The following is a 25,777-nucleotide window of genomic DNA, read 5'->3' as shown; positions in this document are numbered from 1 at the left end:
GGTAAGGATGGCAAAGGGTGGCAGTGACGGAAAGTCAGGCAACCTGTCCTGTCCGTCTTTTTGTATCGTGAATTGGAAAGACTGCAAGGGGGAGGGGAGTTGCTTGCGCCCTAAAGGAGGAGTTATTCAGATTCATTGCAGTGGGCGGCGGCTGCAAAACGCACCATTCTTCTTGTTTTTGCTCTGCAAAGCAGCCTTTTCAAGGGTTGGCTTGGGTGACAAAATGTCTTGTGTAGGCGTGGGTTTGTCTCCCTCTCGCTCTCTCTCCCTAAGATGTGTCCGGCATAGGCCAGGGTGCCACTCGAGGCCCAAACCAATTCTGGTTATCGCTTCTCGGCCTTTTGGCTAAGATCAAGTGTAGTATCATTCGAAAAGGTGGTTTAAGGCTCCGGCCACCTTAGTACAATGATGCAATGCACACTGGAAGGTTGCGCTTGTTAGTACTTTGGGAGGATAGTATATCCATCTAGAGGAAACCATGGCCCTACCAGGATCGAGGCTATTAGACTGAGTAAGTGTGGGGGTTATGGTGCAGTGTGCCCCAGGAATGGACACCCTGGAGGGAGTCTGAACTTGCTAGGTTGGGACCCTGGTAAGCCTCAGACTCTGTCGCACGCCGCGCCTTGCCTATTCATACTTTCCAAGCATATTGCCCTATCCCGGCCTTCTGGCTAAGAAGGGAAATTTTTATAATCCCGGTCGGAGGTCCGGTCAGCTTTGGGCTGAGAAACCAACACCCGGTTGGAGGTCCGGGTCAGCTTTGGCTGAGAAACCAACACCCGGTTGGAGGTCCGGTTAGCCTTGGGCTGAGAAACCAACACCCGGTTGGAGGTCCGGTCAGCCTTGGGCTGAGAAACCAACACCCGGTTGGAGGTCCGGTCAGCCTTGGGCTGAGAAACCAACACCGGTTGACGGTCCGGGCAGTCTCGGCTGCGAAACCAACGACTAGTAGCTTCCTACTCCACTTGGGTAAGATGCCTCGGTGGACGCTGGGAGCAACAACAAGGCTCAACCAGGCTTCGGCTTGGGGGAGCACCGAAGATCCCTGACCCTCGCTGTGGCCTTCTGGCTCGGAGGGACGGGGTTGATTTTTGGGGATCCTCTTCTCACGGAGGGGTCCACACGAATCCTAGCCTTTGCACTGTTTTTGGTGCGACTTCGGTCATGCATTTTTGCGGTGCTTTGGAAAGCTTCATTAAATCAAAATCTGTTCTTATCAGTTTAATATCTGATACGTCCCCTATCTGGGGACCATATATTAAATGGATTTTTAGAACAGGGAGATGGAAAAAGAGCTTGCTCTGTCCACTCCACGCATTGACCTGGTATTGCAGTACCTCCAGGAACGGTGCACCCCTTCTTAACCCAGTTTCCAAAAGCAGAACTCGATTCACCTGATTCATATTAGCCCGATTAGCGAATTGAAATGAATTTTTATCTAACACACTTTTTACTTGCTTTATTCATCCAAATAGCAAACTCATCACCACTCAACTTCACCAACTCTGCTATGTCCCGTGCAGTATCTTGTTGTCAGTCTAATCTAGATCATGTGTAATTGAATGGAATAGATCCCTTTTGGACAAAGTGGAGTCAGATGCTGCAGTGACCACAGGTGTGAGAGGATCTACAATTGGCATCTGGTGTTATCTCTCTGCTTCCACTCCAAATAAAGTTACCTGTTGTTACCTGAACGTCAAATACTAAGAATGGGCGGCCTATGAAAGAATTAGTACTTTCATTAAGTATACTAAACCGGCTAATTGGGAATAGACAAACTGTAAAAAGCCCTCTGAGAAAGCCCCTCTCTAACCTTTGTTAGTAAGCTTTTCTGTAGCCTGCCTGTTGATGTATTTTCGGTTTGAACAGTGCACAACATGAAGAGACGGAACACTGGCGGCTTGTCACAATGCCCCCCGATGACATCACAATAGCGCTGCTGCCTAGAAAACAAGCTGCGCAGAAGAAGTTGTTCTTTGGGTGGGAGGGTGGGCTAGTGGAAGGAGGGGGCAATCTCTTTTTTTCCCGGGTGGTAGGGGGATGACAGGAGAAGGGAAGCGGGTGGTGAGAAAGGTACAGAGGGCAGGGTTTGGGGGCTGGGAAGGAAAGGGAAAAGATTAGGGTTTGGGGATGATGAAAGGGCTTTCTACGGGTAAGGATGGCAAAGGGTGGCAGTGACGGAAAGTCAGGCAACCTGTCCTGTCCGTCTTTTTGTATCGTGAATTGGAAAGACTGCAAGGGGGAGGGGAGTTGCTTGCGCCCTAAAGGAGGAGTTATTCAGATTCATTGCAGTGGGCGGCGGCTGCAAAACGCACCATTCTTCTTGTTTTTGCTCTGCAAAGCAGCCTTTTCAAGGGTTGGCTTGGGTGACAAAATGTCTTGTGTAGGCGTGGGTTTGTCTCCCTCTCGCTCTCTCTCCCTAAGATGTGTCCGGCATAGGCCAGGGTGCCACTCGAGGCCCAAACCAATTCTGGTTATCGCTTCTCGGCCTTTTGGCTAAGATCAAGTGTAGTATCTGTTCTTATCAGTTTAATATCTGATACGTCCCCTATCTGGGGACCATATATTAAATGGATTTTTAGAACAGGGAGATGGAAAAAGAGCTTGCTCTGTCCACTCCACGCATTGACCTGGTATTGCAGTACCTCCAGGAACGGTGCACCCCTTCTTAACCCAGTTTCCAAAAGCAGAACTCGATTCACCTGATTCATATTAGCCCGATTAGCGAATTGAAATGAATTTTTATCTAACACACTTTTTACTTGCTTTATTCATCCAAATAGCAAACTCATCACCACTCAACTTCACCAACTCTGCTATGTCCCGTGCAGTATCTTGTTGTCAGTCTAATCTAGATCATGTGTAATTGAATGGAATAGATCCCTTTTGGACAAAGTGGAGTCAGATGCTGCAGTGACCACAGGTGTGAGAGGATCTACAATTGGCATCTGGTGTTATCTCTCTGCTTCCACTCCAAATAAAGTTACCTGTTGTTACCTGAACGTCAAATACTAAGAATGGGCGGCCTATGAAAGAATTAGTACTTTCATTAAGTATACTAAACCGGCTAATTGGGAATAGACAAACTGTAAAAAGCCCTCTGAGAAAGCCCCTCTCTAACCTTTGTTAGTAAGCTTTTCTGTAGCCTGCCTGTTGATGTATTTTCGGTTTGAACAGTGCACAACATGAAGAGACGGAACACTGGCGGCTTGTCACAATGCCCCCCGATGACATCACAATAGCGCTGCTGCCTAGAAAACAAGCTGCGCAGAAGAAGTTGTTCTTTGGGTGGGAGGGTGGGCTAGTGGAAGGAGGGGGCAATCTCTTTTTTTCCCGGGTGGTAGGGGGATGACAGGAGAAGGGAAGCGGGTGGTGAGAAAGGTACAGAGGGCAGGGTTTGAGGGCTGGGAAGGAAAGGGAAAAGATTAGGGTTTGGGGATGATGAAAGGGCTTTCTACGGGTAAGGATGGCAAAGGGTGGCAGTGACGGAAAGTCAGGCAACCTGTCCTGTCCGTCTTTTTGTATCGTGAATTGGAAAGACTGCAAGGGGGAGGGGAGTTGCTTGCGCCCTAAAGGAGGAGTTATTCAGATTCATTGCAGTGGGCGGCGGCTGCAAAACGCACCATTCTTCTTGTTTTTGCTCTGCAAAGCAGCCTTTTCAAGGGTTGGCTTGGGTGACAAAATGTCTTGTGTAGGCGTGGGTTTGTCTCCCTCTCGCTCTCTCTCCCTAAGATGTGTCCGGCATAGGCCAGGGTGCCACTCGAGGCCCAAACCAATTCTGGTTATCGCTTCTCGGCCTTTTGGCTAAGATCAAGTGTAGTATCTGTTCTTATCAGTTTAATATCTGATACGTCCCCTATCTGGGGACCATATATTAAATGGATTTTTAGAACAGGGAGATGGAAAAAGAGCTTGCTCTGTCCACTCCACGCATTGACCTGGTATTGCAGTACCTCCAGGAACGGTGCACCCCTTCTTAACCCAGTTTCCAAAAGCAGAACTCGATTCACCTGATTCATATTAGCCCGATTAGCGAATTGAAATGAATTTTTATCTAACACACTTTTTACTTGCTTTATTCATCCAAATAGCAAACTCATCACCACTCAACTTCACCAACTCTGCTATGTCCCGTGCAGTATCTTGTTGTCAGTCTAATCTAGATCATGTGTAATTGAATGGAATAGATCCCTTTTGGACAAAGTGGAGTCAGATGCTGCAGTGACCACAGGTGTGAGAGGATCTACAATTGGCATCTGGTGTTATCTCTCTGCTTCCACTCCAAATAAAGTTACCTGTTGTTACCTGAACGTCAAATACTAAGAATGGGCGGCCTATGAAAGAATTAGTACTTTCATTAAGTATACTAAACCGGCTAATTGGGAATAGACAAACTGTAAAAAGCCCTCTGAGAAAGCCCCTCTCTAACCTTTGTTAGTAAGCTTTTCTGTAGCCTGCCTGTTGATGTATTTTCGGTTTGAACAGTGCACAACATGAAGAGACGGAACACTGGCGGCTTGTCACAATGCCCCCCGATGACATCACAATAGCGCTGCTGCCTAGAAAACAAGCTGCGCAGAAGAAGTTGTTCTTTGGGTGGGAGGGTGGGCTAGTGGAAGGAGGGGGCAATCTCTTTTTTTCCCGGGTGGTAGGGGGATGACAGGAGAAGGGAAGCGGGTGGTGAGAAAGGTACAGAGGGCAGGGTTTGGGGGCTGGGAAGGAAAGGGAAAAGATTAGGGTTTGGGGATGATGAAAGGGCTTTCTACGGGTAAGGATGGCAAAGGGTGGCAGTGACGGAAAGTCAGGCAACCTGTCCTGTCCGTCTTTTTGTATCGTGAATTGGAAAGACTGCAAGGGGGAGGGGAGTTGCTTGCGCCCTAAAGGAGGAGTTATTCAGATTCATTGCAGTGGGCGGCGGCTGCAAAACGCACCATTCTTCTTGTTTTTGCTCTGCAAAGCAGCCTTTTCAAGGGTTGGCTTGGGTGACAAAATGTCTTGTGTAGGCGTGGGTTTGTCTCCCTCTCGCTCTCTCTCCCTAAGATGTGTCCGGCATAGGCCAGGGTGCCACTCGAGGCCCAAACCAATTCTGGTTATCGCTTCTCGGCCTTTTGGCTAAGATCAAGTGTAGTATCTGTTCTTATCAGTTTAATATCTGATACGTCCCCTATCTGGGGACCATATATTAAATGGATTTTTAGAACAGGGAGATGGAAAAAGAGCTTGCTCTGTCCACTCCACGCATTGACCTGGTATTGCAGTACCTCCAGGAACGGTGCACCCCTTCTTAACCCAGTTTCCAAAAGCAGAACTCGATTCACCTGATTCATATTAGCCCGATTAGCGAATTGAAATGAATTTTTATCTAACACACTTTTTACTTGCTTTATTCATCCAAATAGCAAACTCATCACCACTCAACTTCACCAACTCTGCTATGTCCCGTGCAGTATCTTGTTGTCAGTCTAATCTAGATCATGTGTAATTGAATGGAATAGATCCCTTTTGGACAAAGTGGAGTCAGATGCTGCAGTGACCACAGGTGTGAGAGGATCTACAATTGGCATCTGGTGTTATCTCTCTGCTTCCACTCCAAATAAAGTTACCTGTTGTTACCTGAACGTCAAATACTAAGAATGGGCGGCCTATGAAAGAATTAGTACTTTCATTAAGTATACTAAACCGGCTAATTGGGAATAGACAAACTGTAAAAAGCCCTCTGAGAAAGCCCCTCTCTAACCTTTGTTAGTAAGCTTTTCTGTAGCCTGCCTGTTGATGTATTTTCGGTTTGAACAGTGCACAACATGAAGAGACGGAACACTGGCGGCTTGTCACAATGCCCCCCGATGACATCACAATAGCGCTGCTGCCTAGAAAACAAGCTGCGCAGAAGAAGTTGTTCTTTGGGTGGGAGGGTGGGCTAGTGGAAGGAGGGGGCAATCTCTTTTTTTCCCGGGTGGTAGGGGGATGACAGGAGAAGGGAAGCGGGTGGTGAGAAAGGTACAGAGGGCAGGGTTTGGGGGCTGGGAAGGAAAGGGAAAAGATTAGGGTTTGGGGATGATGAAAGGGCTTTCTACGGGTAAGGATGGCAAAGGGTGGCAGTGACGGAAAGTCAGGCAACCTGTCCTGTCCGTCTTTTTGTATCGTGAATTGGAAAGACTGCAAGGGGGAGGGGAGTTGCTTGCGCCCTAAAGGAGGAGTTATTCAGATTCATTGCAGTGGGCGGCGGCTGCAAAACGCACCATTCTTCTTGTTTTTGCTCTGCAAAGCAGCCTTTTCAAGGGTTGGCTTGGGTGACAAAATGTCTTGTGTAGGCGTGGGTTTGTCTCCCTCTCGCTCTCTCTCCCTAAGATGTGTCCGGCATAGGCCAGGGTGCCACTCGAGGCCCAAACCAATTCTGGTTATCGCTTCTCGGCCTTTTGGCTAAGATCAAGTGTAGTATCTGTTCTTATCAGTTTAATATCTGATACGTCCCCTATCTGGGGACCATATATTAAATGGATTTTTAGAACAGGGAGATGGAAAAAGAGCTTGCTCTGTCCACTCCACGCATTGACCTGGTATTGCAGTACCTCCAGGAACGGTGCACCCCTTCTTAACCCAGTTTCCAAAAGCAGAACTCGATTCACCTGATTCATATTAGCCCGATTAGCGAATTGAAATGAATTTTTATCTAACACACTTTTTACTTGCTTTATTCATCCAAATAGCAAACTCATCACCACTCAACTTCACCAACTCTGCTATGTCCCGTGCAGTATCTTGTTGTCAGTCTAATCTAGATCATGTGTAATTGAATGGAATAGATCCCTTTTGGACAAAGTGGAGTCAGATGCTGCAGTGACCACAGGTGTGAGAGGATCTACAATTGGCATCTGGTGTTATCTCTCTGCTTCCACTCCAAATAAAGTTACCTGTTGTTACCTGAACGTCAAATACTAAGAATGGGCGGCCTATGAAAGAATTAGTACTTTCATTAAGTATACTAAACCGGCTAATTGGGAATAGACAAACTGTAAAAAGCCCTCTGAGAAAGCCCCTCTCTAACCTTTGTTAGTAAGCTTTTCTGTAGCCTGCCTGTTGATGTATTTTCGGTTTGAACAGTGCACAACATGAAGAGACGGAACACTGGCGGCTTGTCACAATGCCCCCCGATGACATCACAATAGCGCTGCTGCCTAGAAAACAAGCTGCGCAGAAGAAGTTGTTCTTTGGGTGGGAGGGTGGGCTAGTGGAAGGAGGGGGCAATCTCTTTTTTTCCCGGGTGGTAGGGGGATGACAGGAGAAGGGAAGCGGGTGGTGAGAAAGGTACAGAGGGCAGGGTTTGGGGGCTGGGAAGGAAAGGGAAAAGATTAGGGTTTGGGGATGATGAAAGGGCTTTCTACGGGTAAGGATGGCAAAGGGTGGCAGTGACGGAAAGTCAGGCAACCTGTCCTGTCCGTCTTTTTGTATCGTGAATTGGAAAGACTGCAAGGGGGAGGGGAGTTGCTTGCGCCCTAAAGGAGGAGTTATTCAGATTCATTGCAGTGGGCGGCGGCTGCAAAACGCACCATTCTTCTTGTTTTTGCTCTGCAAAGCAGCCTTTTCAAGGGTTGGCTTGGGTGACAAAATGTCTTGTGTAGGCGTGGGTTTGTCTCCCTCTCGCTCTCTCTCCCTAAGATGTGTCCGGCATAGGCCAGGGTGCCACTCGAGGCCCAAACCAATTCTGGTTATCGCTTCTCGGCCTTTTGGCTAAGATCAAGTGTAGTATCTGTTCTTATCAGTTTAATATCTGATACGTCCCCTATCTGGGGACCATATATTAAATGGATTTTTAGAACAGGGAGATGGAAAAAGAGCTTGCTCTGTCCACTCCACGCATTGACCTGGTATTGCAGTACCTCCAGGAACGGTGCACCCCTTCTTAACCCAGTTTCCAAAAGCAGAACTCGATTCACCTGATTCATATTAGCCCGATTAGCGAATTGAAATGAATTTTTATCTAACACACTTTTTACTTGCTTTATTCATCCAAATAGCAAACTCATCACCACTCAACTTCACCAACTCTGCTATGTCCCGTGCAGTATCTTGTTGTCAGTCTAATCTAGATCATGTGTAATTGAATGGAATAGATCCCTTTTGGACAAAGTGGAGTCAGATGCTGCAGTGACCACAGGTGTGAGAGGATCTACAATTGGCATCTGGTGTTATCTCTCTGCTTCCACTCCAAATAAAGTTACCTGTTGTTACCTGAACGTCAAATACTAAGAATGGGCGGCCTATGAAAGAATTAGTACTTTCATTAAGTATACTAAACCGGCTAATTGGGAATAGACAAACTGTAAAAAGCCCTCTGAGAAAGCCCCTCTCTAACCTTTGTTAGTAAGCTTTTCTGTAGCCTGCCTGTTGATGTATTTTCGGTTTGAACAGTGCACAACATGAAGAGACGGAACACTGGCGGCTTGTCACAATGCCCCCCGATGACATCACAATAGCGCTGCTGCCTAGAAAACAAGCTGCGCAGAAGAAGTTGTTCTTTGGGTGGGAGGGTGGGCTAGTGGAAGGAGGGGGCAATCTCTTTTTTTCCCGGGTGGTAGGGGGATGACAGGAGAAGGGAAGCGGGTGGTGAGAAAGGTACAGAGGGCAGGGTTTGGGGGCTGGGAAGGAAAGGGAAAAGATTAGGGTTTGGGGATGATGAAAGGGCTTTCTACGGGTAAGGATGGCAAAGGGTGGCAGTGACGGAAAGTCAGGCAACCTGTCCTGTCCGTCTTTTTGTATCGTGAATTGGAAAGACTGCAAGGGGGAGGGGAGTTGCTTGCGCCCTAAAGGAGGAGTTATTCAGATTCATTGCAGTGGGCGGCGGCTGCAAAACGCACCATTCTTCTTGTTTTTGCTCTGCAAAGCAGCCTTTTCAAGGGTTGGCTTGGGTGACAAAATATCTTGTGTAGGCGTGGGTTTGTCTCCCTCTCGCTCTCTCTCCCTAAGATGTGTCCGGCATAGGCCAGGGTGCCACTCGAGGCCCAAACCAATTCTGGTTATCGCTTCTCGGCCTTTTGGCTAAGATCAAGTGTAGTATCTGTTCTTATCAGTTTAATATCTGATACGTCCCCTATCTGGGGACCATATATTAAATGGATTTTTAGAACAGGGAGATGGAAAAAGAGCTTGCTCTGTCCACTCCACGCATTGACCTGGTATTGCAGTACCTCCAGGAACGGTGCACCCCTTCTTAACCCAGTTTCCAAAAGCAGAACTCGATTCACCTGATTCATATTAGCCCGATTAGCGAATTGAAATGAATTTTTATCTAACACACTTTTTACTTGCTTTATTCATCCAAATAGCAAACTCATCACCACTCAACTTCACCAACTCTGCTATGTCCCGTGCAGTATCTTGTTGTCAGTCTAATCTAGATCATGTGTAATTGAATGGAATAGATCCCTTTTGGACAAAGTGGAGTCAGATGCTGCAGTGACCACAGGTGTGAGAGGATCTACAATTGGCATCTGGTGTTATCTCTCTGCTTCCACTCCAAATAAAGTTACCTGTTGTTACCTGAACGTCAAATACTAAGAATGGGCGGCCTATGAAAGAATTAGTACTTTCATTAAGTATACTAAACCGGCTAATTGGGAATAGACAAACTGTAAAAAGCCCTCTGAGAAAGCCCCTCTCTAACCTTTGTTAGTAAGCTTTTCTGTAGCCTGCCTGTTGATGTATTTTCGGTTTGAACAGTGCACAACATGAAGAGACGGAACACTGGCGGCTTGTCACAATGCCCCCCGATGACATCACAATAGCGCTGCTGCCTAGAAAACAAGCTGCGCAGAAGAAGTTGTTCTTTGGGTGGGAGGGTGGGCTAGTGGAAGGAGGGGGCAATCTCTTTTTTTCCCGGGTGGTAGGGGGATGACAGGAGAAGGGAAGCGGGTGGTGAGAAAGGTACAGAGGGCAGGGTTTGGGGGCTGGGAAGGAAAGGGAAAAGATTAGGGTTTGGGGATGATGAAAGGGCTTTCTACGGGTAAGGATGGCAAAGGGTGGCAGTGACGGAAAGTCAGGCAACCTGTCCTGTCCGTCTTTTTGTATCGTGAATTGGAAAGACTGCAAGGGGGAGGGGAGTTGCTTGCGCCCTAAAGGAGGAGTTATTCAGATTCATTGCAGTGGGCGGCGGCTGCAAAACGCACCATTCTTCTTGTTTTTGCTCTGCAAAGCAGCCTTTTCAAGGGTTGGCTTGGGTGACAAAATGTCTTGTGTAGGCGTGGGTTTGTCTCCCTCTCGCTCTCTCTCCCTAAGATGTGTCCGGCATAGGCCAGGGTGCCACTCGAGGCCCAAACCAATTCTGGTTATCGCTTCTCGGCCTTTTGGCTAAGATCAAGTGTAGTATCTGTTCTTATCAGTTTAATATCTGATACGTCCCCTATCTGGGGACCATATATTAAATGGATTTTCAGAACAGGGAGATGGAAAAAGAGCTTGCTCTGTCCACTCCACGCATTGACCTGGTATTGCAGTACCTCCAGGAACGGTGCACCCCTTCTTAACCCAGTTTCCAAAAGCAGAACTCGATTCACCTGATTCATATTAGCCCGATTAGCGAATTGAAATGAATTTTTATCTAACACACTTTTTACTTGCTTTATTCATCCAAATAGCAAACTCATCACCACTCAACTTCACCAACTCTGCTATGTCCCGTGCAGTATCTTGTTGTCAGTCTAATCTAGATCATGTGTAATTGAATGGAATAGATCCCTTTTGGACAAAGTGGAGTCAGATGCTGCAGTGACCACAGGTGTGAGAGGATCTACAATTGGCATCTGGTGTTATCTCTCTGCTTCCACTCCAAATAAAGTTACCTGTTGTTACCTGAACGTCAAATACTAAGAATGGGCGGCCTATGAAAGAATTAGTACTTTCATTAAGTATACTAAACCGGCTAATTGGGAATAGACAAACTGTAAAAAGCCCTCTGAGAAAGCCCCTCTCTAACCTTTGTTAGTAAGCTTTTCTGTAGCCTGCCTGTTGATGTATTTTCGGTTTGAACAGTGCACAACATGAAGAGACGGAACACTGGCGGCTTGTCACAATGCCCCCCGATGACATCACAATAGCGCTGCTGCCTAGAAAACAAGCTGCGCAGAAGAAGTTGTTCTTTGGGTGGGAGGGTGGGCTAGTGGAAGGAGGGGGCAATCTCTTTTTTTCCCGGGTGGTAGGGGGATGACAGGAGAAGGGAAGCGGGTGGTGAGAAAGGTACAGAGGGCAGGGTTTGGGGGCTGGGAAGGAAAGGGAAAAGATTAGGGTTTGGGGATGATGAAAGGGCTTTCTACGGGTAAGGATGGCAAAGGGTGGCAGTGACGGAAAGTCAGGCAACCTGTCCTGTCCGTCTTTTTGTATCGTGAATTGGAAAGACTGCAAGGGGGAGGGGAGTTGCTTGTGCCCTAAAGGAGGAGTTATTCAGATTCATTGCAGTGGGCGGCGGCTGCAAAACGCACCATTCTTCTTGTTTTTGCTCTGCAAAGCAGCCTTTTCAAGGGTTGGCTTGGGTGACAAAATGTCTTGTGTAGGCGTGGGTTTGTCTCCCTCTCGCTCTCTCTCCCTAAGATGTGTCCGGCATAGGCCAGGGTGCCACTCGAGGCCCAAACCAATTCTGGTTATCGCTTCTCGGCCTTTTGGCTAAGATCAAGTGTAGTATCTGTTCTTATCAGTTTAATATCTGATACGTCCCCTATCTGGGGACCATATATTAAATGGATTTTTAGAACAGGGAGATGGAAAAAGAGCTTGCTCTGTCCACTCCACGCATTGACCTGGTATTGCAGTACCTCCAGGAACGGTGCACCCCTTCTTAACCCAGTTTCCAAAAGCAGAACTCGATTCACCTGATTCATATTAGCCCGATTAGCGAATTGAAATGAATTTTTATCTAACACACTTTTTACTTGCTTTATTCATCCAAATAGCAAACTCATCACCACTCAACTTCACCAACTCTGCTATGTCCCGTGCAGTATCTTGTTGTCAGTCTAATCTAGATCATGTGTAATTGAATGGAATAGATCCCTTTTGGACAAAGTGGAGTCAGATGCTGCAGTGACCACAGGTGTGAGAGGATCTACAATTGGCATCTGGTGTTATCTCTCTGCTTCCACTCCAAATAAAGTTACCTGTTGTTACCTGAACGTCAAATACTAAGAATGGGCGGCCTATGAAAGAATTAGTACTTTCATTAAGTATACTAAACCGGCTAATTGGGAATAGACAAACTGTAAAAAGCCCTCTGAGAAAGCCCCTCTCTAACCTTTGTTAGTAAGCTTTTCTGTAGCCTGCCTGTTGATGTATTTTCGGTTTGAACAGTGCACAACATGAAGAGACGGAACACTGGCGGCTTGTCACAATGCCCCCCGATGACATCACAATAGCGCTGCTGCCTAGAAAACAAGCTGCGCAGAAGAAGTTGTTCTTTGGGTGGGAGGGTGGGCTAGTGGAAGGAGGGGGCAATCTCTTTTTTTCCTGGGTGGTAGGGGGATGACAGGAGAAGGGAAGCGGGTGGTGAGAAAGGTACAGAGGGCAGGGTTTGGGGGCTGGGAAGGAAAGGGAAAAGATTAGGGTTTGGGGATGATGAAAGGGCTTTCTACGGGTAAGGATGGCAAAGGGTGGCAGTGACGGAAAGTCAGGCAACCTGTCCTGTCCGTCTTTTTGTATCGTGAATTGGAAAGACTGCAAGGGGGAGGGGAGTTGCTTGCGCCCTAAAGGAGGAGTTATTCAGATTCATTGCAGTGGGCGGCGGCTGCAAAACGCACCATTCTTCTTGTTTTTGCTCTGCAAAGCAGCCTTTTCAAGGGTTGGCTTGGGTGACAAAATGTCTTGTGTAGGCGTGGGTTTGTCTCCCTCTCGCTCTCTCTCCCTAAGATGTGTCCGGCATAGGCCAGGGTGCCACTCGAGGCCCAAACCAATTCTGGTTATCGCTTCTCGGCCTTTTGGCTAAGATCAAGTGTAGTATCTGTTCTTATCAGTTTAATATCTGATACGTCCCCTATCTGGGGACCATATATTAAATGGATTTTTAGAACAGGGAGATGGAAAAAGAGCTTGCTCTGTCCACTCCACGCATTGACCTGGTATTGCAGTACCTCCAGGAACGGTGCACCCCTTCTTAACCCAGTTTCCAAAAGCAGAACTCGATTCACCTGATTCATATTAGCCCGATTAGCGAATTGAAATGAATTTTTATCTAACACACTTTTTACTTGCTTTATTCATCCAAATAGCAAACTCATCACCACTCAACTTCACCAACTCTGCTATGTCCCGTGCAGTATCTTGTTGTCAGTCTAATCTAGATCATGTGTAATTGAATGGAATAGATCCCTTTTGGACAAAGTGGAGTCAGATGCTGCAGTGACCACAGGTGTGAGAGGATCTACAATTGGCATCTGGTGTTATCTCTCTGCTTCCACTCCAAATAAAGTTACCTGTTGTTACCTGAACGTCAAATACTAAGAATGGGCGGCCTATGAAAGAATTAGTACTTTCATTAAGTATACTAAACCGGCTAATTGGGAATAGACAAACTGTAAAAAGCCCTCTGAGAAAGCCCCTCTCTAACCTTTGTTAGTAAGCTTTTCTGTAGCCTGCCTGTTGATGTATTTTCGGTTTGAACAGTGCACAACATGAAGAGACGGAACACTGGCGGCTTGTCACAATGCCCCCCGATGACATCACAATAGCGCTGCTGCCTAGAAAACAAGCTGCGCAGAAGAAGTTGTTCTTTGGGTGGGAGGGTGGGCTAGTGGAAGGAGGGGGCAATCTCTTTTTTTCCCGGGTGGTAGGGGGATGACAGGAGAAGGGAAGCGGGTGGTGAGAAAGGTACAGAGGGCAGGGTTTGGGGGCTGGGAAGGAAAGGGAAAAGATTAGGGTTTGGGGATGATGAAAGGGCTTTCTATGGGTAAGGATGGCAAAGGGTGGCAGTGACGGAAAGTCAGGCAACCTGTCCTGTCCGTCTTTTTGTATCGTGAATTGGAAAGACTGCAAGGGGGAGGGGAGTTGCTTGCGCCCTAAAGGAGGAGTTATTCAGATTCATTGCAGTGGGCGGCGGCTGCAAAACGCACCATTCTTCTTGTTTTTGCTCTGCAAAGCAGCCTTTTCAAGGGTTGGCTTGGGTGACAAAATGTCTTGTGTAGGCGTGGGTTTGTCTCCCTCTCGCTCTCTCTCCCTAAGATGTGTCCGGCATAGGCCAGGGTGCCACTCGAGGCCCAAACCAATTCTGGTTATCGCTTCTCGGCCTTTTGGCTAAGATCAAGTGTAGTATCTGTTCTTATCAGTTTAATATCTGATACGTCCCCTATCTGGGGACCATATATTAAATGGATTTTTAGAACAGGGAGATGGAAAAAGAGCTTGCTCTGTCCACTCCACGCATTGACCTGGTATTGCAGTACCTCCAGGAACGGTGCACCCCTTCTTAACCCAGTTTCCAAAAGCAGAACTCGATTCACCTGATTCATATTAGCCCGATTAGCGAATTGAAATGAATTTTTATCTAACACACTTTTTACTTGCTTTATTCATCCAAATAGCAAACTCATCACCACTCAACTTCACCAACTCTGCTATGTCCCGTGCAGTATCTTGTTGTCAGTCTAATCTAGATCATGTGTAATTGAATGGAATAGATCCCTTTTGGACAAAGTGGAGTCAGATGCTGCAGTGACCACAGGTGTGAGAGGATCTACAATTGGCATCTGGTGTTATCTCTCTGCTTCCACTCCAAATAAAGTTACCTGTTGTTACCTGAACGTCAAATACTAAGAATGGGCGGCCTATGAAAGAATTAGTACTTTCATTAAGTATACTAAACCGGCTAATTGGGAATAGACAAACTGTAAAAAGCCCTCTGAGAAAGCCCCTCTCTAACCTTTGTTAGTAAGCTTTTCTGTAGCCTGCCTGTTGATGTATTTTCGGTTTGAACAGTGCACAACATGAAGAGACGGAACACTGGCGGCTTGTCACAATGCCCCCCGATGACATCACAATAGCGCTGCTGCCTAGAAAACAAGCTGCGCAGAAGAAGTTGTTCTTTGGGTGGGAGGGTGGGCTAGTGGAAGGAGGGGGCAATCTCTTTTTTTCCCGGGTGGTAGGGGGATGACAGGAGAAGGGAAGCGGGTGGTGAGAAAGGTACAGAGGGCAGGGTTTGGGGGCTGGGAAGGAAAGGGAAAAGATTAGGGTTTGGGGATGATGAAAGGGCTTTCTACGGGTAAGGATGGCAAAGGGTGGCAGTGACGGAAAGTCAGGCAACCTGTCCTGTCCGTCTTTTTGTATCGTGAATTGGAAAGACTGCAAGGGGGAGGGGAGTTGCTTGCGCCCTAAAGGAGGAGTTATTCAGATTCATTGCAGTGGGCGGCGGCTGCAAAACGCACCATTCTTCTTGTTTTTGCTCTGCAAAGCAGCCTTTTCAAGGGTTGGCTTGGGTGACAAAATGTCTTGTGTAGGCGTGGGTTTGTCTCCCTCTCGCTCTCTCTCCCTAAGATGTGTCCGGCATAGGCCAGGGTGCCACTCGAGGCCCAAACCAATTCTGGTTATCGCTTCTCGGCCTTTTGGCTAAGATCAAGTGTAGTATCTGTTCTTATCAGTTTAATATCTGATACGTCCCCTATCTGGGGACCATATATTAAATGGATTTTTAGAACAGGGAGATGGAAAAAGAGCTTGCTCTGTCCACTCCACGCATTGACCTGGTATTGCAGTACCTCCAGGAACGGTGCACCCCTTCTTAACCCAGTTTCCAAAAGCAGAACTCGATTCACCTGATTCATATTAGCCCGATTAGCGAATTGAAATGAATTTTTATCTAACACACTTTTTACTTGCTTTATTCATCCAAATAGCAAACTCATCACCACTCAACTTCACCAACTCTGCTATGTCCCGTGCAGTATCTTGTTGTCAGTCTAATCTAGATCATGTGTAATTGAATGGAATAGATCCCTTTTGGACAAAGTGGAGTCAGATGCTGCAGTGACCACAGGTGTGAGAGGATCTACAATTGGCATCTGGTGTTATCTCTCTGCTTCCACTCCAAATAAAGTTACCTGTTGTTACCTGAACGTCAAATACTAAGAATGGGCGGCCTATGAAAGAATTAGTACTTTCATTAAGTATACTAAACCGGCTAATTGGGAATAGACAAACTGTAAAAAGCCCTCTGAGAAAGCCCCTCTCTAACCTTTGTTAGTAAGCTTTTCTGTAGCCTGCCTGTTGATGTATTTTCGGTTTGAACAGTGCACAACATGAAGAGACGGAACACTGGCGGCTTGTCACAATGCCCCCCGATGACATCACAATAGCGCTGCTGCCTAGAAAACAAGCTGCGCAGAAGAAGTTGTTCTTTGGGTGGGAGGGTGGGCTAGTGGAAGGAGGGGGCAATCTCTTTTTTTCCCGGGTGGTAGGGGGATGACAGGAGAAGGGAAGCGGGTGGTGAGAAAGGTACAGAGGGCAGGGTTTGGGGGCTGGGAAGGAAAGGGAAAAGATTAGGGTTTGGGGATGATGAAAGGGCTTTCTACGGGTAAGGATGGCAAAGGGTGGCAGTGACGGAAAGTCAGGCAACCTGTCCTGTCCGTCTTTTTGTATCGTGAATTGGAAAGACTGCAAGGGGGAGGGGAGTTGCTTGCGCCCTAAAGGAGGAGTTATTCAGATTCATTGCAGTGGGCGGCGGCTGCAAAACGCACCATTCTTCTTGTTTTTGCTCTGCAAAGCAGCCTTTTCAAGGGTTGGCTTGGGTGACAAAATGTCTTGTGTAGGCGTGGGTTTGTCTCCCTCTCGCTCTCTCTCCCTAAGATGTGTCCGGCATAGGCCAGGGTGCCACTCGAGGCCCAAACCAATTCTGGTTATCGCTTCTCGGCCTTTTGGCTAAGATCAAGTGTAGTATCTGTTCTTATCAGTTTAATATCTGATACGTCCCCTATCTGGGGACCATATATTAAATGGATTTTTAGAACAGGGAGATGGAAAAAGAGCTTGCTCTGTCCACTCCACGCATTGACCTGGTATTGCAGTACCTCCAGGAACGGTGCACCCCTTCTTAACCCAGTTTCCAAAAGCAGAACTCGATTCACCTGATTCATATTAGCCCGATTAGCGAATTGAAATGAATTTTTATCTAACACACTTTTTACTTGCTTTATTCATCCAAATAGCAAACTCATCACCACTCAACTTCACCAACTCTGCTATGTCCTGTGCAGTATCTTGTTGTCAGTCTAATCTAGATCATGTGTAATTGAATGGAATAGATCCCTTTTGGACAAAGTGGAGTCAGATGCTGCAGTGACCACAGGTGTGAGAGGATCTACAATTGGCATCTGGTGTTATCTCTCTGCTTCCACTCCAAATAAAGTTACCTGTTGTTACCTGAACGTCAAATACTAAGAATGGGCGGCCTATGAAAGAATTAGTACTTTCATTAAGTATACTAAACCGGCTAATTGGGAATAGACAAACTGTAAAAAGCCCTCTGAGAAAGCCCCTCTCTAACCTTTGTTAGTAAGCTTTTCTGTAGCCTGCCTGTTGATGTATTTTCGGTTTGAACAGTGCACAACATGAAGAGATGGAACACTGGCGGCTTGTCACAATGCCCCCCGATGACATCACAATAGCGCTGCTGCCTAGAAAACAAGCTGCGCAGAAGAAGTTGTTCTTTGGGTGGGAGGGTGGGCTAGTGGAAGGAGGGGGCAATCTCTTTTTTTCCCGGGTGGTAGGGGGATGACAGGAGAAGGGAAGCGGGTGGTGAGAAAGGTACAAAGGGCAGGGTTTGGGGGCTGGGAAGGAAAGGGAAAAGATTAGGGTTTGGGGATGATGAAAGGGCTTTCTACGGGTAAGGATGGCAAAGGGTGGCAGTGACGGAAAGTCAGGCAACCTGTCCTGTCCGTCTTTTTGTATCGTGAATTGGAAAGACTGCAAGGGGGAGGGGAGTTGCTTGCGCCCTAAAGGAGGAGTTATTCAGATTCATTGCAGTGGGCGGCGGCTGCAAAACGCACCATTCTTCTTGTTTTTGCTCTGCAAAGCAGCCTTTTCAAGGGTTGGCTTGGGTGACAAAATGTCTTGTGTAGGCGTGGGTTTGTCTCCCTCTCGCTCTCTCTCCCTAAGATGTGTCCGGCATAGGCCAGGGTGCCACTCGAGGCCCAAACCAATTCTGGTTATCGCTTCTCGGCCTTTTGGCTAAGATCAAGTGTAGTATCTGTTCTTATCAGTTTAATATCTGATACGTCCCCTATCTGGGGACCATATATTAAATGGATTTTTAGAACAGGGAGATGGAAAAAGAGCTTGCTCTGTCCACTCCACGCATTGACCTGGTATTGCAGTACCTCCAGGAACGGTGCACCCCTTCTTAACCCAGTTTCCAAAAGCAGAACTCGATTCACCTGATTCATATTAGCCCGATTAGCGAATTGAAATGAATTTTTATCTAACACACTTTTTACTTGCTTTATTCATCCAAATAGCAAACTCATCACCACTCAACTTCACCAACTCTGCTATGTCCCGTGCAGTATCTTGTTGTCAGTCTAATCTAGATCATGTGTAATTGAATGGAATAGATCCCTTTTGGACAAAGTGGAGTCAGATGCTGCAGTGACCACAGGTGTGAGAGGATCTACAATTGGCATCTGGTGTTATCTCTCTGCTTCCACTCCAAATAAAGTTACCTGTTGTTACCTGAACGTCAAATACTAAGAATGGGCGGCCTATGAAAGAATTAGTACTTTCATTAAGTATACTAAACCGGCTAATTGGGAATAGACAAACTGTAAAAAGCCCTCTGAGAAAGCCCCTCTCTAACCTTTGTTAGTAAGCTTTTCTGTAGCCTGCCTGTTGATGTATTTTCGGTTTGAACAGTGCACAACATGAAGAGACGGAACACTGGCGGCTTGTCACAATGCCCCCCGATGACATCACAATAGCGCTGCTGCCTAGAAAACAAGCTGCGCAGAAGAAGTTGTTCTTTGGGTGGGAGGGTGGGCTAGTGGAAGGAGGGGGCAATCTCTTTTTTTCCCGGGTGGTAGGGGGATGACAGGAGAAGGGAAGCGGGTGGTGAGAAAGGTACAGAGGGCAGGGTTTGGGGGCTGGGAAGGAAAGGGAAAAGATTAGGGTTTGGGGATGATGAAAGGGCTTTCTACGGGTAAGGATGGCAAAGGGTGGCTGTGACGGAAAGTCAGGCAACCTGTCCTGTCCGTCTTTTTGTATCGTGAATTGGAAAGACTGCAAGGGGGAGGGGAGTTGCTTGCGCCCTAAAGGAGGAGTTATTCAGATTCATTGCAGTGGGCGGCGGCTGCAAAACACACCATTCTTCTTGTTTTTGCTCTGCAAAGCAGCCTTTTCAAGGGTTGGCTTGGGTGACAAAATGTCTTGTGTAGGCGTGGGTTTGTCTCCCTCTCGCTCTCTCTCCCTAAGATGTGTCCGGCATAGGCCAGGGTGCCACTCGAGGCCCAAACCAATTCTGGTTATCGCTTCTCGGCCTTTTGGCTAAGATCAAGTGTAGTATCTGTTCTTATCAGTTTAATATCTGATACGTCCCCTATCTGGGGACCATATATTAAATGGATTTTTAGAACAGGGAGATGGAAAAAGAGCTTGCTCTGTCCACTCCACGCATTGACCTGGTATTGCAGTACCTCCAGGAACGGTGCACCCCTTCTTAACCCAGTTTCCAAAAGCAGAACTCGATTCACCTGATTCATATTAGCCCGATTAGCGAATTGAAATGAATTTTTATCTAACACACTTTTTACTTGCTTTATTCATCCAAATAGCAAACTCATCACCACTCAACTTCACCAACTCTGCTATGTCCCGTGCAGTATCTTGTTGTCAGTCTAATCTAGATCATGTGTAATTGAATGGAATAGATCCCTTTTGGACAAAGTGGAGTCAGATGCTGCAGTGACCACAGGTGTGAGAGGATCTACAATTGGCATCTGGTGTTATCTCTCTGCTTCCACTCCAAATAAAGTTACCTGTTGTTACCTGAACGTCAAATACTAAGAATGGGCGGCCTATGAAAGAATTAGTACTTTCATTAAGTATACTAAACCGGCTAATTGGGAATAGACAAACTGTAAAAAGCCCTCTGAGAAAGCCCCTCTCTAACCTTTGTTAGTAAGCTTTTCTGTAGCCTGCCTGTTGATGTATTTTCGGTTTGAACAGTGCACAACATGAAGAGACGGAACACTGGCGGCTTGTCACAATGCCCCCCGATGACATCACAATAGCGCTGCTGCCTAGAAAACAAGCTGCGCAGAAGAAGTTGTTCTTTGGGTGGGAGGGTGGGCTAGTGGAAGGAGGGGGCAATCTCTTTTTTTCCCGGGTGGTAGGGGGATGACAGGAGAAGGGAAGCGGGTGGTGAGAAAGGTACAGAGGGCAGGGTTTGGGGGCTGGGAAGGAAAGGGAAAAGATTAGGGTTTGGGGATGATGAAAGGGCTTTCTACGGGTAAGGATGGCAAAGGGTGGCAGTGACGGAAAGTCAGGCAACCTGTCCTGTCCATCTTTTTGTATCGTGAATTGGAAAGACTGCAAGGGGGAGGGGAGTTGCTTGCGCCCTAAAGGAGGAGTTATTCAGATTCATTGCAGTGGGCGGCGGCTGCAAAACGCACCATTCTTCTTGTTTTTGCTCTGCAAAGCAGCCTTTTCAAGGGTTGGCTTGGGTGACAAAATGTCTTGTGTAGGCGTGGGTTTGTCTCCCTCTCGCTCTCTCTCCCTAAGATGTGTCCGGCATAGGCCAGGGTGCCACTCGAGGCCCAAACCAATTCTGGTTATCGCTTCTCGGCCTTTTGGCTAAGATCAAGTGTAGTATCTGTTCTTATCAGTTTAATATCTGATACGTCCCCTATCTGGGGACCATATATTAAATGGATTTTTAGAACAGGGAGATGGAAAAAGAGCTTGCTCTGTCCACTCCACGCATTGACCTGGTATTGCAGTACCTCCAGGAACGGTGCACCCCTTCTTAACCCAGTTTCCAAAAGCAGAACTCGATTCACCTGATTCATATTAGCCCGATTAGCGAATTGAAATGAATTTTTATCTAACACACTTTTTACTTGCTTTATTCATCCAAATAGCAAACTCATCACCACTCAACTTCACCAACTCTGCTATGTCCCGTGCAGTATCTTGTTGTCAGTCTAATCTAGATCATGTGTAATTGAATGGAATAGATCCCTTTTGGACAAAGTGGAGTCAGATGCTGCAGTGACCACAGGTGTGAGAGGATCTACAATTGGCATCTGGTGTTATCTCTCTGCTTCCACTCCAAATAAAGTTACCTGTTGTTACCTGAACGTCAAATACTAAGAATGGGCGGCCTATGAAAGAATTAGTACTTTCATTAAGTATACTAAACCGGCTAATTGGGAATAGACAAACTGTAAAAAGCCCTCTGAGAAAGCCCCTCTCTAACCTTTGTTAGTAAGCTTTTCTGTAGCCTGCCTGTTGATGTATTTTCGGTTTGAACAGTGCACAACATGAAGAGACGGAACACTGGCGGCTTGTCACAATGCCCCCCGATGACATCACAATAGCGCTGCTGCCTAGAAAACAAGCTGCGCAGAAGAAGTTGTTCTTTGGGTGGGAGGGTGGGCTAGTGGAAGGAGGGGGCAATCTCTTTTTTTCCCGGGTGGTAGGGGGATGACAGGAGAAGGGAAGCGGGTGGTGAGAAAGGTACAGAGGGCAGGGTTTGGGGGCTGGGAAGGAAAGGGAAAAGATTAGGGTTTGGGGATGATGAAAGGGCTTTCTACGGGTAAGGATGGCAAAGGGTGGCAGTGACGGAAAGTCAGGCAACCTGTCCTGTCCGTCTTTTTGTATCGTGAATTGGAAAGACTGCAAGGGGGAGGGGAGTTGCTTGCGCCCTAAAGGAGGAGTTATTCAGATTCATTGCAGTGGGCGGCGGCTGCAAAACGCACCATTCTTCTTGTTTTTGCTCTGCAAAGCAGCCTTTTCAAGGGTTGGCTTGGGTGACAAAATGTCTTGTGTAGGCGTGGGTTTGTCTCCCTCTCGCTCTCTCTCCCTAAGATGTGTCCGGCATAGGCCAGGGTGCCACTCGAGGCCCAAACCAATTCTGGTTATCGCTTCTCGGCCTTTTGGCTAAGATCAAGTGTAGTATCTGTTCTTATCAGTTTAATATCTGATACGTCCCCTATCTGGGGACCATATATTAAATGGATTTTTAGAACAGGGAGATGGAAAAAGAGCTTGCTCTGTCCACTCCACGCATTGACCTGGTATTGCAGTACCTCCAGGAACGGTGCACCCCTTCTTAACCCAGTTTCCAAAAGCAGAACTCGATTCACCTGATTCATATTAGCCCGATTAGCGAATTGAAATGAATTTTTATCTAACACACTTTTTACTTGCTTTATTCATCCAAATAGCAAACTCATCACCACTCAACTTCACCAACTCTGCTATGTCCCGTGCAGTATCTTGTTGTCAGTCTAATCTAGATCATGTGTAATTGAATGGAATAGATCCCTTTTGGACAAAGTGGAGTCAGATGCTGCAGTGACCACAGGTGTGAGAGGATCTACAATTGGCATCTGGTGTTATCTCTCTGCTTCCACTCCAAATAAAGTTACCTGTTGTTACCTGAACGTCAAATACTAAGAATGGGCGGCCTATGAAAGAATTAGTACTTTCATTAAGTATACTAAACCGGCTAATTGGGAATAGACAAACTGTAAAAAGCCCTCTGAGAAAGCCCCTCTCTAACCTTTGTTAGTAAGCTTTTCTGTAGCCTGCCTGTTGATGTATTTTCGGTTTGAACAGTGCACAACATGAAGAGACGGAACACTGGCGGCTTGTCACAATGCCCCCCGATGACATCACAATAGCGCTGCTGCCTAGAAAACAAGCTGCGCAGAAGAAGTTGTTCTTTGGGTGGGAGGGTGGGCTAGTGGAAGGAGGGGGCAATCTCTTTTTTTCCCGGGTGGTAGGGGGATGACAGGAGAAGGGAAGCGGGTGGTGAGAAAGGTACAGAGGGCAGGGTTTGGGGGCTGGGAAGGAAAGGGAAAAGATTAGGGTTTGGGGATGATGAAAGGGCTTTCTACGGGTAAGGATGGCAAAGGGTGGCAGTGACGGAAAGTCAGGCAACCTGTCCTGTCCGTCTTTTTGTATCGTGAATTGGAAAGACTGCAAGGGGGAGGGGAGTTGCTTGCGCCCTAAAGGAGGAGTTATTCAGATTCATTGCAGTGGGCGGCGGCTGCAAAACGCACCATTCTTCTTGTTTTTGCTCTGCAAAGCAGCCTTTTCAAGGGTTGGCTTGGGTGACAAAATGTCTTGTGTAGGCGTGGGTTTGTCTCCCTCTCGCTCTCTCTCCCTAAGATGTGTCCGGCATAGGCCAGGGTGCCACTCGAGGCCCAAACCAATTCTGGTTATCGCTTCTCGGCCTTTTGGCTAAGATCAAGTGTAGTATCTGTTCTTATCAGTTTAATATCTGATACGTCCCCTATCTGGGGACCATATATTAAATGGATTTTTAGAACAGGGAGATGGAAAAAGAGCTTGCTCTGTCCACTCCACGCATTGACCTGGTATTGCAGTACCTCCAGGAACGGTGCACCCCTTCTTAACCCAGTTTCCAAAAGCAGAACTCGATTCACCTGATTCATATTAGCCCGATTAGCGAATTGAAATGAATTTTTATCTAACACACTTTTTACTTGCTTTATTCATCCAAATAGCAAACTCATCACCACTCAACTTCACCAACTCTGCTATGTCCCGTGCAGTATCTTGTTGTCAGTCTAATCTAGATCATGTGTAATTGAATGGAATAGATCCCTTTTGGACAAAGTGGAGTCAGATGCTGCAGTGACCACAGGTGTGAGAGGATCTACAATTGGCATCTGGTGTTATCTCTCTGCTTCCACTCCAAATAAAGTTACCTGTTGTTACCTGAACGTCAAATACTAAGAATGGGCGGCCTATGAAAGAATTAGTACTTTCATTAAGTATACTAAACCGGCTAATTGGGAATAGACAAACTGTAAAAAGCCCTCTGAGAAAGCCCCTCTCTAACCTTTGTTAGTAAGCTTTTCTGTAGCCTGCCTGTTGATGTATTTTCGGTTTGAACAGTGCACAACATGAAGAGACGGAACACTGGCGGCTTGTCACAATGCCCCCCGATGACATCACAATAGCGCTGCTGCCTAGAAAACAAGCTGCGCAGAAGAAGTTGTTCTTTGGGTGGGAGGGTGGGCTAGTGGAAGGAGGGGGCAATCTCTTTTTTTCCCGGGTGGTAGGGGGATGACAGGAGAAGGGAAGCGGGTGGTGAGAAAGGTACAGAGGGCAGGGTTTGGGGGCTGGGAAGGAAAGGGAAAAGATTAGGGTTTGGGGATGATGAAAGGGCTTTCTACGGGTAAGGATGGCAAAGGGTGGCAGTGACGGAAAGTCAGGCAACCTGTCCTGTCCGTCTTTTTGTATCGTGAATTGGAAAGACTGCAAGGGGGAGGGGAGTTGCTTGCGCCCTAAAGGAGGAGTTATTCAGATTCATTGCAGTGGGCGGCGGCTGCAAAACGCACCATTCTTCTTGTTTTTGCTCTGCAAAGCAGCCTTTTCAAGGGTTGGCTTGGGTGACAAAATGTCTTGTGTAGGCGTGGGTTTGTCTCCCTCTCGCTCTCTCTCCCTAAGATGTGTCCGGCATAGGCCAGGGTGCCACTCGAGGCCCAAACCAATTCTGGTTATCGCTTCTCGGCCTTTTGGCTAAGATCAAGTGTAGTATCTGTTCTTATCAGTTTAATATCTGATACGTCCCCTATCTGGGGACCATATATTAAATGGATTTTTAGAACAGGGAGATGGAAAAAGAGCTTGCTCTGTCCACTCCACGCATTGACCTGGTATTGCAGTACCTCCAGGAACGGTGCACCCCTTCTTAACCCAGTTTCCAAAAGCAGAACTCGATTCACCTGATTCATATTAGCCCGATTAGCGAATTGAAATGAATTTTTATCTAACACACTTTTTACTTGCTTTATTCATCCAAATAGCAAACTCATCACCACTCAACTTCACCAACTCTGCTATGTCCCGTGCAGTATCTTGTTGTCAGTCTAATCTAGATCATGTGTAATTGAATGGAATAGATCCCTTTTGGACAAAGTGGAGTCAGATGCTGCAGTGACCACAGGTGTGAGAGGATCTACAATTGGCATCTGGTGTTATCTCTCTGCTTCCACTCCAAATAAAGTTACCTGTTGTTACCTGAACGTCAAATACTAAGAATGGGCGGCCTATGAAAGAATTAGTACTTTCATTAAGTATACTAAACCGGCTAATTGGGAATAGACAAACTGTAAAAAGCCCTCTGAGAAAGCCCCTCTCTAACCTTTGTTAGTAAGCTTTTCTGTAGCCTGCCTGTTGATGTATTTTCGGTTTGAACAGTGCACAACATGAAGAGACGGAACACTGGCGGCTTGTCACAATGCCCCCCGATGACATCACAATAGCGCTGCTGCCTAGAAAACAAGCTGCGCAGAAGAAGTTGTTCTTTGGGTGGGAGGGTGGGCTAGTGGAAGGAGGGGGCAATCTCTTTTTTTCCCGGGTGGTAGGGGGATGACAGGAGAAGGGAAGCGGGTGGTGAGAAAGGTACAGAGGGCAGGGTTTGGGGGCTGGGAAGGAAAGGGAAAAGATTAGGGTTTGGGGATGATGAAAGGGCTTTCTACGGGTAAGGATGGCAAAGGGTGGCAGTGACGGAAAGTCAGGCAACCTGTCCTGTCCGTCTTTTTGTATCGTGAATTGGAAAGAC

General features: G+C 46.9%; 19 non-coding genes and 1 pseudogene across 19 annotated transcripts; all 20 read left to right on the top strand.

Annotated features, from left to right (window-relative positions):
- The first annotated feature begins 325 nt into the window (after positions 1 to 325).
- LOC142253750 (U2 spliceosomal RNA) lies at positions 326 to 467 on the top strand (annotated as a pseudogene).
- A 697-nt stretch (positions 468 to 1,164) lies between these two features.
- Positions 1,165 to 1,359, top strand: LOC142253081 (U2 spliceosomal RNA). Its single transcript, XR_012726401.1, has one exon. It is a non-coding gene; the product is annotated as a U2 spliceosomal RNA (small nuclear RNA).
- A 1,117-nt stretch (positions 1,360 to 2,476) lies between these two features.
- Positions 2,477 to 2,667, top strand: LOC142252286 (U2 spliceosomal RNA). Its single transcript, XR_012725672.1, has one exon. It is a non-coding gene; the product is annotated as a U2 spliceosomal RNA (small nuclear RNA).
- A 1,117-nt stretch (positions 2,668 to 3,784) lies between these two features.
- On the top strand, positions 3,785 to 3,975 carry LOC142252285 (U2 spliceosomal RNA). Its single transcript, XR_012725671.1, has one exon. It is a non-coding gene; the product is annotated as a U2 spliceosomal RNA (small nuclear RNA).
- Positions 3,976 to 5,092: 1,117 nt separating this feature from the next.
- Positions 5,093 to 5,283, top strand: LOC142252284 (U2 spliceosomal RNA). The gene has a single exon (XR_012725670.1). It is a non-coding gene; the product is annotated as a U2 spliceosomal RNA (small nuclear RNA).
- A 1,117-nt stretch (positions 5,284 to 6,400) lies between these two features.
- On the top strand, positions 6,401 to 6,591 carry LOC142252283 (U2 spliceosomal RNA). Its single transcript, XR_012725669.1, has one exon. It is a non-coding gene; the product is annotated as a U2 spliceosomal RNA (small nuclear RNA).
- A 1,117-nt stretch (positions 6,592 to 7,708) lies between these two features.
- On the top strand, positions 7,709 to 7,899 carry LOC142252282 (U2 spliceosomal RNA). The gene has a single exon (XR_012725668.1). It is a non-coding gene; the product is annotated as a U2 spliceosomal RNA (small nuclear RNA).
- Positions 7,900 to 9,016: 1,117 nt separating this feature from the next.
- Positions 9,017 to 9,207, top strand: LOC142252280 (U2 spliceosomal RNA). Its single transcript, XR_012725666.1, has one exon. It is a non-coding gene; the product is annotated as a U2 spliceosomal RNA (small nuclear RNA).
- Positions 9,208 to 10,324: 1,117 nt separating this feature from the next.
- Positions 10,325 to 10,515, top strand: LOC142252870 (U2 spliceosomal RNA). The gene has a single exon (XR_012726234.1). It is a non-coding gene; the product is annotated as a U2 spliceosomal RNA (small nuclear RNA).
- A 1,117-nt stretch (positions 10,516 to 11,632) lies between these two features.
- LOC142252279 (U2 spliceosomal RNA) lies at positions 11,633 to 11,823 on the top strand. Its single transcript, XR_012725665.1, has one exon. It is a non-coding gene; the product is annotated as a U2 spliceosomal RNA (small nuclear RNA).
- A 1,117-nt stretch (positions 11,824 to 12,940) lies between these two features.
- On the top strand, positions 12,941 to 13,131 carry LOC142252278 (U2 spliceosomal RNA). The gene has a single exon (XR_012725664.1). It is a non-coding gene; the product is annotated as a U2 spliceosomal RNA (small nuclear RNA).
- A 1,117-nt stretch (positions 13,132 to 14,248) lies between these two features.
- Positions 14,249 to 14,439, top strand: LOC142252277 (U2 spliceosomal RNA). The gene has a single exon (XR_012725663.1). It is a non-coding gene; the product is annotated as a U2 spliceosomal RNA (small nuclear RNA).
- Positions 14,440 to 15,556: 1,117 nt separating this feature from the next.
- On the top strand, positions 15,557 to 15,747 carry LOC142252276 (U2 spliceosomal RNA). Its single transcript, XR_012725662.1, has one exon. It is a non-coding gene; the product is annotated as a U2 spliceosomal RNA (small nuclear RNA).
- Positions 15,748 to 16,864: 1,117 nt separating this feature from the next.
- Positions 16,865 to 17,055, top strand: LOC142252275 (U2 spliceosomal RNA). Its single transcript, XR_012725661.1, has one exon. It is a non-coding gene; the product is annotated as a U2 spliceosomal RNA (small nuclear RNA).
- Positions 17,056 to 18,172: 1,117 nt separating this feature from the next.
- On the top strand, positions 18,173 to 18,363 carry LOC142252274 (U2 spliceosomal RNA). Its single transcript, XR_012725660.1, has one exon. It is a non-coding gene; the product is annotated as a U2 spliceosomal RNA (small nuclear RNA).
- Positions 18,364 to 19,480: 1,117 nt separating this feature from the next.
- On the top strand, positions 19,481 to 19,671 carry LOC142252273 (U2 spliceosomal RNA). Its single transcript, XR_012725659.1, has one exon. It is a non-coding gene; the product is annotated as a U2 spliceosomal RNA (small nuclear RNA).
- Positions 19,672 to 20,788: 1,117 nt separating this feature from the next.
- On the top strand, positions 20,789 to 20,979 carry LOC142252272 (U2 spliceosomal RNA). Its single transcript, XR_012725658.1, has one exon. It is a non-coding gene; the product is annotated as a U2 spliceosomal RNA (small nuclear RNA).
- Positions 20,980 to 22,096: 1,117 nt separating this feature from the next.
- LOC142252271 (U2 spliceosomal RNA) lies at positions 22,097 to 22,287 on the top strand. The gene has a single exon (XR_012725657.1). It is a non-coding gene; the product is annotated as a U2 spliceosomal RNA (small nuclear RNA).
- Positions 22,288 to 23,404: 1,117 nt separating this feature from the next.
- LOC142252269 (U2 spliceosomal RNA) lies at positions 23,405 to 23,595 on the top strand. The gene has a single exon (XR_012725655.1). It is a non-coding gene; the product is annotated as a U2 spliceosomal RNA (small nuclear RNA).
- A 1,117-nt stretch (positions 23,596 to 24,712) lies between these two features.
- LOC142252268 (U2 spliceosomal RNA) lies at positions 24,713 to 24,903 on the top strand. Its single transcript, XR_012725654.1, has one exon. It is a non-coding gene; the product is annotated as a U2 spliceosomal RNA (small nuclear RNA).
- The last annotated feature ends 874 nt before the right edge of the window (positions 24,904 to 25,777 follow it).

Source organism: Anomaloglossus baeobatrachus, chromosome 9 (genome assembly GCF_048569485.1).
Source record: "Anomaloglossus baeobatrachus isolate aAnoBae1 chromosome 9, aAnoBae1.hap1, whole genome shotgun sequence".
NCBI lineage: Eukaryota > Metazoa > Chordata > Amphibia > Anura > Aromobatidae > Anomaloglossus > Anomaloglossus baeobatrachus.
The sequence above is the reverse complement of the archived record's forward strand: the minus strand, read 5'-3'. Positions and strand labels throughout refer to the sequence as shown.